General features: G+C 45.8%; 2 protein-coding genes across 11 annotated transcripts in view; one reads left to right on the top strand and one right to left on the bottom strand.

The window, feature by feature from the left end:
• Smpd3 (sphingomyelin phosphodiesterase 3) overlaps positions 1-13,353 on the top strand; it is an 87,537-nt gene that overhangs the window by 34,823 nt on the left and 39,361 nt on the right. The gene's annotated exons all lie outside the window — the stretch shown is intronic.
• The window catches only part of LOC116070098, a 95,878-nt gene that overhangs the window by 72,075 nt on the left and 10,450 nt on the right, over positions 1-13,353 (bottom strand). Inside the window, exon 3 of one of the 10 annotated variants that reach the window (XR_004110279.1) lies at positions 12,965-13,272. The exons of the other annotated variants lie outside the window; for them this stretch is intronic. The gene's annotated coding sequence lies outside the window, so the exon portion shown is untranslated. Of the gene's footprint in view, positions 1-12,964; positions 13,273-13,353 lie in introns of those variants that run through there. 10 annotated transcript variants of the gene reach the window in all.

Here is a 13,353-nt window from a genome sequence, read left to right as displayed (position 1 = left end):
GGGGGGGTGGCGCTAGCAAAGCCTCCTTCGCCAGCTGTCAAAGCAGGGCACAGTAGGCACACTCCCTGTCCCAACTACAAGCTAGACAGAGGCAGGAAGATACCTTAATTCCAGAAGTTCGGGGCCAACGCACACAACATAGTGAGCCTCTGCTTCAACATACACAAATCAATGCATAATAAAGCAAGCTTTCCTCGCTCATATCCATTCACAAAGGACTTGGGGGAAGCCAAGGGTGGGAAAAGCAGCCTTCGCATCGCACACAAGCAGAGATGCTCTCCATTAGCGCTCCACTTCCTTTTCTGAGATCAGACTGTTATGATAATGGTTATGTAGTTGGTGCTTAATAAAGGTATTCCCATCTCTTCAAATGCCTAACCTTTAGAACATATGCCGTGTGCTACTCTGCTTCTTAAGCAACTGAGATGGAATGTTGTTTTATAATGTCTTATTGACACCAGAATCCTTACTACAAAAATGTGGGAATCAGAGACTATGGGGTCTAATCTCACTGTGGCCTTGCCCATTTGAGAGTTGCAGAACCATATGCCTTGTGGCTTTTCTTTTGGATTTGTGGGTTGTTTTGTGTTTTGTCTTTTTTTTTTTTTTAATGGAATCCAGGAAAAACGTTTTATCAGAGCCATGTGCAGGCAGGGTGCTTGAGACCTCTCTTTACAAACCAGCCTGTGGGAATTAGCGGTGCTGTGGTAGCCAGCTTGAAGCTGAAGGATGCTTTCAGAGGACTTCTTTCTAGTCTCACATCTCTGTTTGGGGAGCTTCAGGTGGCTGGGCTGTCTGTGGAATGTCCTCATCTTGACCTTTGCTGTGTTTGGTGATATGTGACTGGGTCATTTGTAGGACTCCAGGACTGCCGGTTGACTTTGGGTTTTCTCCCTGCCGCTCAAGGATCATAGCTGGCAATCCGGAGTGACACGGTAGACCGGTGCTGGTTATTGGACAGTGGGCACTCTCAGCTAACTGGCTGATGCTGGAGAGCCTGGACAGTCCTCACCACCCTCATTTCTCCAGATCTGTGCTACAGATGCCTTTCCCTCCTCATTCTTTTCCCAGGGAGGAGCCAGACCCACCCTGATCTGCCAAACACAGTGCCTCTGCCTCCATGGCCTCCTGTACTGTATTTTTTCCAGCATGTCTCTGTCCTGTCATTCCCTAGCTCTAATTTCAGGCCCTCCTTATGGCTCCACCTCTGGATAGTTTATCTTCTCAGCAACACCAGCCCCCCAGGCCATGTATCTCCTAGTGTACTCTTCTCTGATATCCTGCCTCAGCTCTCCAAATCCAGGCCTACATTTCCAGGTGATTGTTGTCTTCTCAAACTCAGTGTGTCACAAACTTCAGTGTGTCACCTTTCTGCTGCCCTCCCAACCATCCCAGCTCAGTCTCTCCTCTGTCCCAATGATCTGATTATATCTGTCCCTTCAACTGGGGCCTCCTCCTGGCCCTCAGCACTTTTGATAGCCACCCAACTGTCTTAGAATCCCCAAAGTACCATAGTCACTTCTTCTTGGTGACACCAGAGCAAGTTAGGAGCTTTATTTGTGGGAATAAAATATGGTGATAAATATAAGGCTTGCTTTAAGGACCTAGCTCAACAAGAATGCTCAACACACTGGCTGTTGGTCCTTCACTGCTTATGCCCCTCATGTTTGATTACTGTGGCCTTTATTTCCACCTGCTCAGGTTCAAGTCCCGTGGTCATTGGCATCATCAGCAACTAGCTTGGTCTCTCTCCAATCTTTCCCTTTCCCTCCAGCATGCATGTGAGGTCCCACCCTTCAAGTGTGCAGGCAGACAGCTCTGAACAGGTCATCACAGCCTCTGAGGCTTCCTTCCCCTCTGCCTCTTCAAGGCCCTTATAAGCCCAGGCTTAGCTCCCTGAGCAAAGCTATGATAGGTCTTTTTATTTCAAATATTATTTAATATATATGAGCACACTGTAACTGTCTTCAGACACACCAGAAGAGGGCATCAGATCCCACTACAGATGGTTGTGAGCCACCATGTAGTTGCTGGGAATTGAACTCAGGACCTCAGGAAGAGCAGTCCATGCTCTTAACCTCTGAGCCATCTCTCTAGCCCATGATAGGTCTTTTGTAGTCAAAGTACATCACACCTCACTTACTGAGCACTTCATAACTGCCTGGCTCTTCCTGACAAAGTCCATTGAAGTATTTGTTTTGTTCCTACTATGGTGTAACCGCGGTTTATTGTACTGTGGATACGATTCCTGCCTTTAGTTTTTCAGACATCATTTTCAATATTAATTGAGTCCTGGCTAGTCCCAGGCCCATACCCAGGACATGATAGGAGTCATGTTCTTGCCTCTCTGGAGCTCTTAACCTTCAGGAGACAGCCATGGCTGAATTCTTTACGTGAACTGTGTCTATACAGACTGTACTGTCTGCACAGCCTCTACTTTAGGGTAGACCAGATGCTTTGAATGCTGAGATCCAGGTCAGTGGCTTTGTGTCAATCACCATCCGAAGTGATTCACTCATTCAGCAATAAACTGACTAATCTAGAGCTACCCTGTGTCCACTCAGATAGTAAATGTGTCTATCCTCATTATGGCTTTTCCTGCCACTAAAAATATTCAAAATCAGTCTTTTCTAAAAAAATTTTTAGATCTTTCCTCCAACTTCCCTCAAGTTACCACTGCCTCATTTTTTATAAATTCACAAATAAACCAATATCCCTGAACTAGCACACATTATCCATGTTAGCTGCTGGAGCTTTGTAATTGGTTATGTCTCTCTTTTTGCTTTGAATTCCATGAATCTCAAGGATAAATTTAGGACTTGTTAAGACTGGTATTGTGGGGCTGGGGAATCTAGCTTTGTGGTAGAGCATTTGCCTAGCTGCATAAGGCTCTAAGTTTAGGTTTTAGTTGTTGTTGCTGTTGTTATTGTTGTTGTTGTTGTTATTGTTGTTTTCAATGGCCATTAGGCCTGGTATGGTAGCACATGCCTTTAATCCCAGCACTCAGAAGGAAGAGGCAGTAGGTCTCTGTGAGTTTGATGCCACCCTGTTTTAGATATTGAGTTCCAGGATAATTGGGGCTAAGTAGACCCTGTCTACAAAACAAAAGAATGGCCATGCTGTCTAGAAACTTCCATCTCCCTTCTCTTCAGAGTTGGGTTTAGTCTTCCTTCTAGTTTAACAATCTCACTGCCACATCTCTTGCTACGAGCTTCTACCAATCCAGCTTTGATAAAGGGAAGAGAATAAATGAAGTTTAAAGACTCCAAGTAATCTTTTAAAAGAGATTATTGATCACATAAATTACCCTTTTTCAAAGAAGATTACTTTAATTTATGGCCATGAGCAAGCTTGCTGCCCTTCTGTGATGTTGTCTCTCAGACATGAATTTTGTAAATTGATGAGGACAGCTCTTGTTGCCTATGTTGGGTTTTCCCTAGATGCCCCTAGGCAATCTATAGATAAATCAATGCACCTCACCAAGCTACATTTATGGTTAAGCAATAATTATAATGTGCCCAGATGGAGGCCTCAAATGTTTGCCACAAGCAAGATTCGAGTCCCCTTTAATATTCTCCTGGTCAAGCTCCTGCCCTATTTCTGGTCTCCACTTCTGGGTAGTAATCTAAAGACATTAATGTAGAAACAGCCTGGAACACCCATCCAACTTTAGAAGATTCCCCCGGCAAGCATTAAGTCTGCAGCTTCCACACCCTACTCCCAGTGCCTTGGGGATTTGCTGAGAGCAACTTTCATTCCTACCAGCTGATTGTGTTCAGCAAATGTTTGTAAATGTCCATGGCCGTGTCTCCTCCACACTACAGTGAGCTTCCGCCCCCTGAAACTGTGTTTTCGGAGTCTTTTGTGTCTCCTAATGGTGCCTGGAACATTTTGCACATGATAAGGAACTCAAATAAAATGAACAATAAGCGTCCCGACCAGCTTGAGCTTTTTACAAGGCTCTCCGTGAAAACCCTGAACCACATCAATGTCTGATAAAGGCAAACATCTGTAGATGCCAGTGGCAGGCAGATGCCCAATTATGCTGAGCCTGGCACATGGCCGACAGTTATTTAGAACTCCACAACATTGCTCAGCTTTGCCTCCTGCTGCTGCTGCTGCTGCTGCTGCTGCTGCTGCTGCTGCTGCTGCTGCTGCTGCAGGCACTGGGCCTCCCTTCCCAAGGCACAATTGTCCCCCAGACAGTACTGGGAACAACTGTTTATCTACTCATCAGGCTCCCAGATGGCCATAACCATCAGCCTCACACTTGAGGATGAGGAAGGCTGGCTAAGCTTATTTTCTCCTTCACTTTTCCATTTCAAACAAAGATACTTTTTATAAGAAAGTATTAATTATACCACAGACACCATCAAATGCACCAAGCGATAACTAAATGTTCAGGGGTTGACATGTATATTGTTTCAAGTAGCTTCATGATTTATTATCTAATTTAGATAAATGGCAAATAGTGATATTATAATAGCCTCTTTTTATTCTGGTTTATGCCTCATTGTCTCTGGGTATAGAATAAGAAATGAATCATCAAACAGGCCCCAAGGGAAGATCATTAAGAGCATGGGCTCTGCCTGGAAGTGGTGGTGCACGCCTTTAATCCCAACACTTGGGAGGTAATGGCAGCCCATACCTGAGTTTAAGGCCAGCCTGTTCTGCAGAGTGAGTTCCAGGACAGCCAGGGCTATACAGAGAAATCCTGTCTGGAAAAAAACAAAACAAAACAAACTAACTAAAAAATTGTAGGCTCTTAGTGTCAGACCATTAAGGGTTCAAGCCCATGACAAAAGCTGCCAATACTAAGAGATCAGGGAACAAGAAACTAAGGAAAGGGTAAGTATGGCTGAAGTACATGTGTGAAAATGTCATGAGAAAAACTCTTTATTTTCTAATAATAATGTAAAATGAAATATTTTTGTTTTGGTTTGGTTTTGAGATAGGGTTTCTCTGTGTATCCGTGGCTGTCCTGTAACTCACTCTGTAGACCAGGCTGGCCTTGAACTCAGAGATCTGCCTGCCTCTGCCTCCCTAGTGCTGGGATTAACAGCATGCGCCACCACTGCCTGGCATGAAATATATTTTTGAAACAGGTAGGGCTGGAGAAATGTCAGCAGTTAAGAACACTGGCTGCTCATCTAGAGAACCCATGTTCAGTTCCCAACACACACATGGCAACTCACAACTGTCAATAACTCCAGTCCTAGGGGATCTGATGCCCTCTTCTGGCTTCTGTGGGCACTGCACACATACACACAAAGTGCACCGATCCACATGCAGGCAAACACCCATATACATACAAAATAAAGAAGGGGAGTGGTGAGAGGAAGCCAGTATTAAAGGGCAGCCAGTGACAAGGCTGAGGCGTAGGAAGCTATCTACTTGACACTGACTGGCATGAAAAATGTGCTCTGCTTGTATAAGGTGTCACTCCAGGGGCCAGGCCCTGCTGAGTGAGGAACATATGCCCTCAGCACCCTCCATACTGTACCTGGTGGTGAGATGGTGGTGAAGAGAGGGTTTAGCTGCTCCTGAACCCTTCCTTCAGCATTCTCACACACGAATGAAGATAGGCAGAGAAGAGGCTAGGGCAGGAAACTGCCATTTCTTGGGCCAGTCTGGCCTGCAACGTGCAGTCAATGTATGCTGTATCTACTCCAAGCCAGGCTGTTCTAGATGTCTCACATGCAGCTGTGAAAGGTCAGCATCTGTGACCTGTCCTGTAGTTCATCTGGCATCTTTCCAGGACCCATGACATGCTAACTTTCATTTCTGACAGAGAAAAGGGGGTTGGAGCCACAAATTTCATGCTAAGAAGTCACATTTTCATCTGTGTTTAGTGAATTCCTGGTGGCCTCCCAGCCAGATGTGTGTGTGCGTCTCTTTTAAGGAGGCCCAAAGAGCCAAGTGAACTGAGTAATCCAGGCAGATGAGAGGATGCAAGATAGTCCCAAGTCCTAGGGCCGAGTGTGATGTCAGCTTTCTTCAAAACAACTGCTTGTAAAAGAAACTCTGCCAAGAACAGATCTCTATTAGCAGACCCCAGAAGACAAATTTCTGCAAGCCAAACAGTCCCAAAGTTAATCCAGTCAGCAGAAGAGAAACTTCCCACTGAGGAGTTAGCAAATGTCTGGATTGAAACCAGATTCTGTCAGATTCCCATTGGGCAAGTCTGACCACCATACAACTGAAGTTTCAGAGAGCAAACTCAGGTTATCTTCTGGAATTTCTAAGAGTTGGGTCCTTTCTGGTGTTCTAAGTCTTAGTACTGAACTAGGCTGCCAACAGTAGCCTGGAGGGGTGGGAGTTGGTACCTCAATGGCAAGTAGCCTTAAAAGAGAAGTACCTCAAACTTGTTCTTTCAGCCTTGCTTCTAAAGGTTGCTTGCCAGAAACTCCTTGTACCCCAACCCATGAACACCCACTTTTGCAACTGCTAAGATACGGCCCGCAAGGATTCCAGAAGAAAAGAAGAAGAAATCCAGGGATAATTCTTCTTAGCTCCATTTATGCTGCAGCCTTGCCAGAGCCTGGTTCCCTGCAAAACACCGTGCATGGGCTTTGTGTAAGCTCCTCTCCTGAAAGACTTGCCACCCACTCCCATTCCTGTATGTGGTCATCCTCTGGTCTCAGGCACCAGAAAGAAGTGCTGTAACATAACAATAAAGATCTGCTTCCATCTATTACAAGAAGGCCATCAGAGCGATCTTCGGGGACCTGGTTTGGAAATGAGTCAGGGTAAAATCATTGTGCAAACAATCAAACCTCAGCAAATCCATCCTAATTCACTTCATTTATAACTTTTGTTTTCTATAAAGGATTAGACTAAGAAAGAATTTAATCATAGCAAATCCACTTCCAAAATAGTTAAAGATCCCAAGACCAGGAAGAGTGATTAGAGGAAAAGACTGAAAACTCCCAGATGCCAAGACTCCTGTTAGGTATGCAGTTATCAAATGGCCCCTCCAGACCCTGAGAGTAGCCTGCTTCTGGGGCTGGGGCATGTTCATCAGCATTGTCATACACAAATGAACACAGAGGTAGGGGTCGAGACCAGGGCAGGCCGCTGCTCTTCATGGGCAATCAGTTCTGACCAGCAATTAATTTGTATCCTCTGCTCTGAGCCCGGCAAAGTCCTGGAAGTCATGTATCCAGCAACAAACAAACCAGAAATGGCCTTGCTTTACATTCCGGTGAAAAAAGAAAGCAAATATAAAGATGTAGAATATGTTAAGTGGTGATGCTGGGGGAGAAAACTGAAGCAAGGAAGGGATCAGAGGATGACCCGAGGGTTATTGGGCACCCAGGGTGGTCCAGGGAAGGCTATCCTGAGGACAACAGGATAAGCAACCTGAATAACCTAAGGGAGTTGGGCTGAAGGAAGATTATCAGTGGGGCCATATGCAGAATGCTTGTCACTCCAAGGCCTCTGGGAAGGTCTGAGAGAGGGGCCGTCCCAGCAGTGAAGTGAGATCCCAGACAGCAGGTCCTCTGAGAGTGAGATGTGTGGGACTGGACCAGGTAGGGAAAGAGGGCATCACATGGATATCCAAGGGTAGAATATTACAACAAAAGCAGGGCATTGGGGCTGAAGGGGGCCTAAGGCCCTGTGTACTGCATCCTGACAGCATCTGCAAATTCATTGTATAAACTCAGGAGACAGACTAGCTCATCATTACAGGAACACTGCCTTTCCAGCAAGCCAGCAGAGCACATCTCAGTCCCCAAGAGTCATTCTAGCTCTTCTCAGCATCTTCCTGGAAGCCTCCTAACTCAGCATACTCCTCCCCAGGGGAACAATATTACACTTGGGGGTTACTCTCCTGGCTGAGATGCAGCATCCAGTCAGGAAAAGCTCTGAACAGCTTATACTCCAGATACTCAGTCCCAGCACTGACCATACTATGTAACCCATCATGGCCAATGGAACCACTGACACCCAGCTCCTTCCATCACCAGAGTAAATGGATCCTCTTGCTCTTATGGGTCTGCTTGGTAAGATTTCTCCAGCTGATTCCAAAGCGAAAATCCCGGCTCTGCTATGATTCTGGCCTGGAGCTTATTCCTTGCTTATGCCCAATGAACATGCCCCAGAGCCAATTCCAGGGTAGTAGCCCTTTGTACTCCATTTTACAGGAGACAGAAAATAAAACCTGAAGAAGTGGGATGCCTAGCATTCAGGGTTCAAGAGTGGAGACAGAGCCACTAAAAGCATGACAGAATGGGAACTTGTTGTAGAAAGTGGACCTTATCAGTTGGGTGGAGTGGCACCGGGGAGGTAGAGAAAGGCAAATCTCTGTGAATTCAAGGCCAAGGCCAACCTGGTCTACATAGTGAATTCCATCATGGCTAGAGCTACATAATGAGATCCTCTGTGTGTGTGTGTGTGTGTGTGTGTGTGTGTGTGTGTGTGTGTGTGTGTGTATGGAGAGAGAGAGAGAGAGAGAAGGGAGAGAGAGAAAGAGAGAGAGAGAGAAAGAGAAAGAGAGAGAGAGAGAGAGAGAGAGAGAGAGAGATTAGACCTTATCAATCATGTGCATAACTGAGGAAACAAATCTGAAAGAGAGACGTGGCAGATGAGAAGAGATCAATATCCAAACGTGTGGGGTGAAGGAGAGTCACAGCCTCCAGGGAGGTCTCTAGAAGACTGTGTGTCTCAATAAGGGATGCTGGAGGAAAGAGCAAGACAACCTTGTTGCTCTCTCATGCTCCCACCTGTGAATTATCAGGGAAGTGTCTGGTGTGGGCCTGGCCTTGCTGTGGTCAGCTGGGCCAGCAATCAAGGAGACTAGGGATAAATTGAACCTGAGTAGGTCCTAGCCCTTTGGTGGTTTGCCTTGCTGAAATGCTAAAAGTTTGGGGGGAGCAATTATATGGTTCTAAATAATCTAAAAAAGTATCTGGCTTAGCAACCTTGCCTCTATGAAATCTGCTTTAAAACTCCCAGGCAGTACCAAGACTACGTATTTTGGCATTAGCCTCCCGATAGCCCAGGAGGATGGACATATTACACAGGGGGGTTGAATATGGAACCAGGAGCCCTGTAAACTACTGGCTTGCTCTAGACAGGTCTATTCTTACCCTGCCCCCAGCCTTGCCCCAGAGCCTACCTGGTCTGTTCCCTGGGCCAGTCCCTAACATACTCCTTTTAGCATCTCCTTTATTCTATGATCTCTGTTGTATCCTATACTCCAGTCAACTTCTTCTTTTTTTAAAAAAAAAGATTTATTTATTAATTATATGTATACTCCAGACTCCTTATGGATGGTTGTGAGCCACCATGTGGTTGCTGGGATCTGAACTCAGGACCTCTGGAAGAGCAGTTAGTCTCCCAACCATTGGGCCATCTCACCAGCCCCTCCAGTCAACTTCTATTCCACTTTCCAATGCAATTGCCCCAAATCAAGCTCCATGTGTCTGCCTCTCTGACATTGCCACTGGACAAACTGAACCAAACAAAGGCATTGATATGAAGCCACCACTGATCCCTGGCTGCTGAGAACACTCTATCCAAACACTCAAAGAGCAAATTAGTCAGCTACAAGCAAAGAGTTTCCTACCCCTTAGCAGTTGACACCTCTACCAGCCACTGTGACACCTCAAGTGGACTAGTGAGAAACAGGTGATACTCAGATAATCTGTGGAAAGTACCCAGAATCTGAAGCATGACAATTCAGAATTCCAGTCTCAGTTCTGATACCCAGTGACCTGGGTGGTCACTGTCCACGTGGTACAGGAAGGTTGCAAGGATCACAATTTCTGTCTCTTCAGCACCTAGTACTGTCAACAGCACAGAGTGGGCCCACTGAATGGGGAACAGAAGAGGTGAGGGTCACTGGACAATGGCCTAAGACAGGCCTCTCCAAACTGCTTTGTTCTGCCTACATACCTATCCTAGAATCCTATTCCCCTTCCACATTAATCTCAGAGATGGGCCACTTCTCTGAACTTCCATCCTGGTACAGCTGCCTGCCACCTTTGATGGACAGTTCCTAAGGCTCAGTCATGAGTCCCATTTCTTCATCTACCTGGCATTACTATGAAGGTAGGAAACAGGGAAGAAGGCACAAAGGTTCAGTCTAGTGCAAAGGCAAGAGATTCATAGGGGTGGACAAGTGGCTCAGTCAATAAAGTGCTTGCTTCACAAGTCTGAGAACCTGAGCTCAGCTTCTCATAACTCACCTAAAAACTATGACAGTGTAATCTGTAATCTCAATGCTGAGAAAGGAACAACTAGATCCCTGATGCCAGCTAGCTTAGCCAAATCAGTGAGTTTGGTTCAGGTTCAGTAAGAGATCCTGCCTCAAAAATTAAAGTGAAATACATAAAGACACCCAACACCAACCTATAGCCTCCAATTGCACCCAAATATGCACATATACCCTCCTACACCTTTTAAAAAAGTAACAGTTCCAGTCACAATCATCACTTGACCTCTGTGACACCCCTATCCCATGACGAGTTAGAAGACTCTCACATTCAGAGCTGACCAGTTGTTTTCTGGGTACACGTGCTCAGTTAGAGTACCAATACATGTAGGAGGTACTAGAATGGCCAGCCCCATAGGTCGGCTGATCTTTTAGGTTCCGGTTTTGGGAAGTTGGTTTGTTTCAGTTTTATGAGGGGTTGTTTGAGGCAAGGTCTCCCTCTGAAACCCAGGCTGGACTGAAATTCACTTTGTAGCCCAGGATAGTCTTGGATTCAGCTGTGGTTCTTCTGCCTCAGACTCCTGAATACTAAGATTATAGGCATGAGCCATTATGCCTGTCTAGGTTTAGTTTTGAGCAGAACATCATATCCAGGCTTCTAAATACCTTTGCCATGGTTTGTGAGAGATGAGCATGGCAGAATGAGGCTGCAGATATACACATAGCTACCTAAAAGATGCTTCCACATGGTACTATGAACCTGTGGACTCATATACCTGTAGCAAAAGATCATTTCCACTCAACTCTTAGAAAGCTGTCAGAAATGCAAGCTTAGGCCGGGCAGTGGTGGTGCATGCCTTTGATCCCAGCACTTGGGAGGCAGAGGCAGGTGGATTTCTGAGTTCGAGACCAGCCTGGTCTACAGAGTGAGTTCCAGGACAGCCAGGACTACGAAGAGAAACCCTGACTCAAAACAAACAAACAAACAAAAACAACAACAACAAAAAAAAAGAAATGCAAACTTAGTGTTCTTGTCTGAATCCAATCCTACCTCCACAGCTGTCTAGCCACAGAATGGCTTCTGTACCTTGATAAATGTTACTTAGAGCCACCATATTGAATTAGGAGCCCATTATATCTGATTTACCCTGTAATAAGGTTAGGTTCATTTCCTGATGTAGCAGAAAGGCCTAATGGTCATCAAGCTCATCCATAATCATCTTTTAAAATTACAGTCCAAATCGGTCATGCTGACAAGGGCCTCCAACCAAAAGGGACAACCCAACAGAGCTGCTCCTTACCAGGATTCTGTCGCTTTTGATCCATATAAGTAAGGGTAGACTATCAGAAGCAGCACGTAGACCTAGGAAAGTCTGGCTTAAGAGTCAGATGGATTCAGGTTCAAATTCCAGCTCCTCCATTATGATTGTGAACACCATATTTGATCCCTCTGGCCTTTCAGGTTCTTCATCTACAAAATGATAGTGGCTGCCCTGCCATGGTGTTGATGAGAATGTTGGTGACCTTTGCACCAATGCCCAACGAACAGGAGGCTAGGGTAGAAGGAAGAGGCACAGGCTGATTTGGCATTATCCCTGAGATGATATACAGGGCTTCAGGTTCATCCTGATGTCACTGGTGTGCTGTATTTGTAACAAGAAGCCCCTCCCTGAGTGTAGTGACAACAGAAGTAATGTCGATACCTAACCACTGGCCAAGTCTTTGGATCAGTGAGGACAGAGAAACCTGGCAGTCTGGGCAAGAAGTGACTAACTGGCCTTGAATCATCCAGGGAGAATGGCCAGGCAGAAGAAAGACCAGTATGGACCCACCCTACAATACATGTACTGCCTCTGGAGGGGAGTGGGCTGAAAGGCCTTTCCAGGCAGGTATCCATGTGAGAAGGTAGATACATTCTTTTCTTGGTTCCATCGGCCAAGGAATGGCTCCAGTTCTACTCACTTCCATCCCAGTCAGCAGATGTGTTGCAGGGCATGCCTAGCAAACAGTGTTACTTGTTCGCATTGACAGCTGTGGGCCCTGCGCCTTCACTCACAAGCATATCGAAATGGTGACTGCTACCAAGATGTGCTGTGGGGCACGAAGCAGAAGGGCAATGGAATTCAAATAGTGACCCTGTCTGTCTCTCCTATCCTGACTTCTATTTTAAAGCTACATGAGGAGCCGGGCAGTAGAAGCCAGCCATCTTCATCTGGGGAGGCTTGGCCTCACACTTCAGCTGGCCAGGCCTGCTTTGAATCCTGAAGTGACCCTCTAACACTTTTACCTGAGGGACACTTCTCTGGCTTTGGCATTTGAATGCAAGTCTAAAAACCCAGAGAAGCAGGCAGAGGTTTGGTCAGAGGAGGCCCAGGATTTGCTTTCTTTGTCCAGAGCCAATTATAGACTCAATATTCTTAAACCTTTGAATCAACAACAGAGAGACTGTTTACCAATACTTTTAAAAAGAAATGTAATTAGAGGTTGGTGAACCCCCAGTGTTCCTGACCACAGATGTCAAAAGCTTCCTTGACTGGGAGGGACAGAATGAAAAGCAACCACAGACACCAATGCCACGGCACGCTCGGCCACAAATACCACTTGACAGGCACTCCCCACCAAGACTCATAAAAGATTCTGTGGCTAATGGAATGGCATTTCACATATGGCTATGTCTTTTTATTCCTAGGTAGTTTTCCTCCCCAACTTGGGAATATGAGGATCCTATTTTAAGAACCATAATTACTGTCCAATTTTAATGTAACTAACATGAACAAAAACACAACTTTGAACTGAAACAAAAGCAATTTGTGAAGTAATTTTGTGTTCACTTCCCACAGGCTGGCCTGAGAACACAGGTCTGGTACATTTATTTCTGGTCAAGAGAAGTGAAGAACCAGTGTTTGGGTGGTTTCTGGAGGAGGCAGCAAAGGCTAGCCACAACTGCCTCAGAGGTGCCAGCCCAGGCCACCTCAGGCCAGGCTCCCCACCTCCTCCAGGCTCAAAGAGGTAGTGTAGAGAAGCAAAAATAGAGTAAGGGATTCAGCCACAGCTTTGACACATGGTTCTCTCATCCCAAGGACTGCCATGCAGGGCCCTCCTTTTCAGCTATTCTAAGGAGAAAAGAAAAAAAAAGTTGAGAACTAAATAAGAACAGTGCTACATTCTAGCCACCTTCCCTGAGATGGTTCCTT

The sequence above is a fragment of the Mastomys coucha genome, unplaced genomic scaffold (assembly GCF_008632895.1).
Source record: "Mastomys coucha isolate ucsf_1 unplaced genomic scaffold, UCSF_Mcou_1 pScaffold22, whole genome shotgun sequence".
Lineage (NCBI taxonomy): Eukaryota > Metazoa > Chordata > Mammalia > Rodentia > Muridae > Mastomys > Mastomys coucha.
Note: the sequence above shows the minus strand (reverse complement) of the source record. Positions and strands in the feature narration are given on the sequence as shown.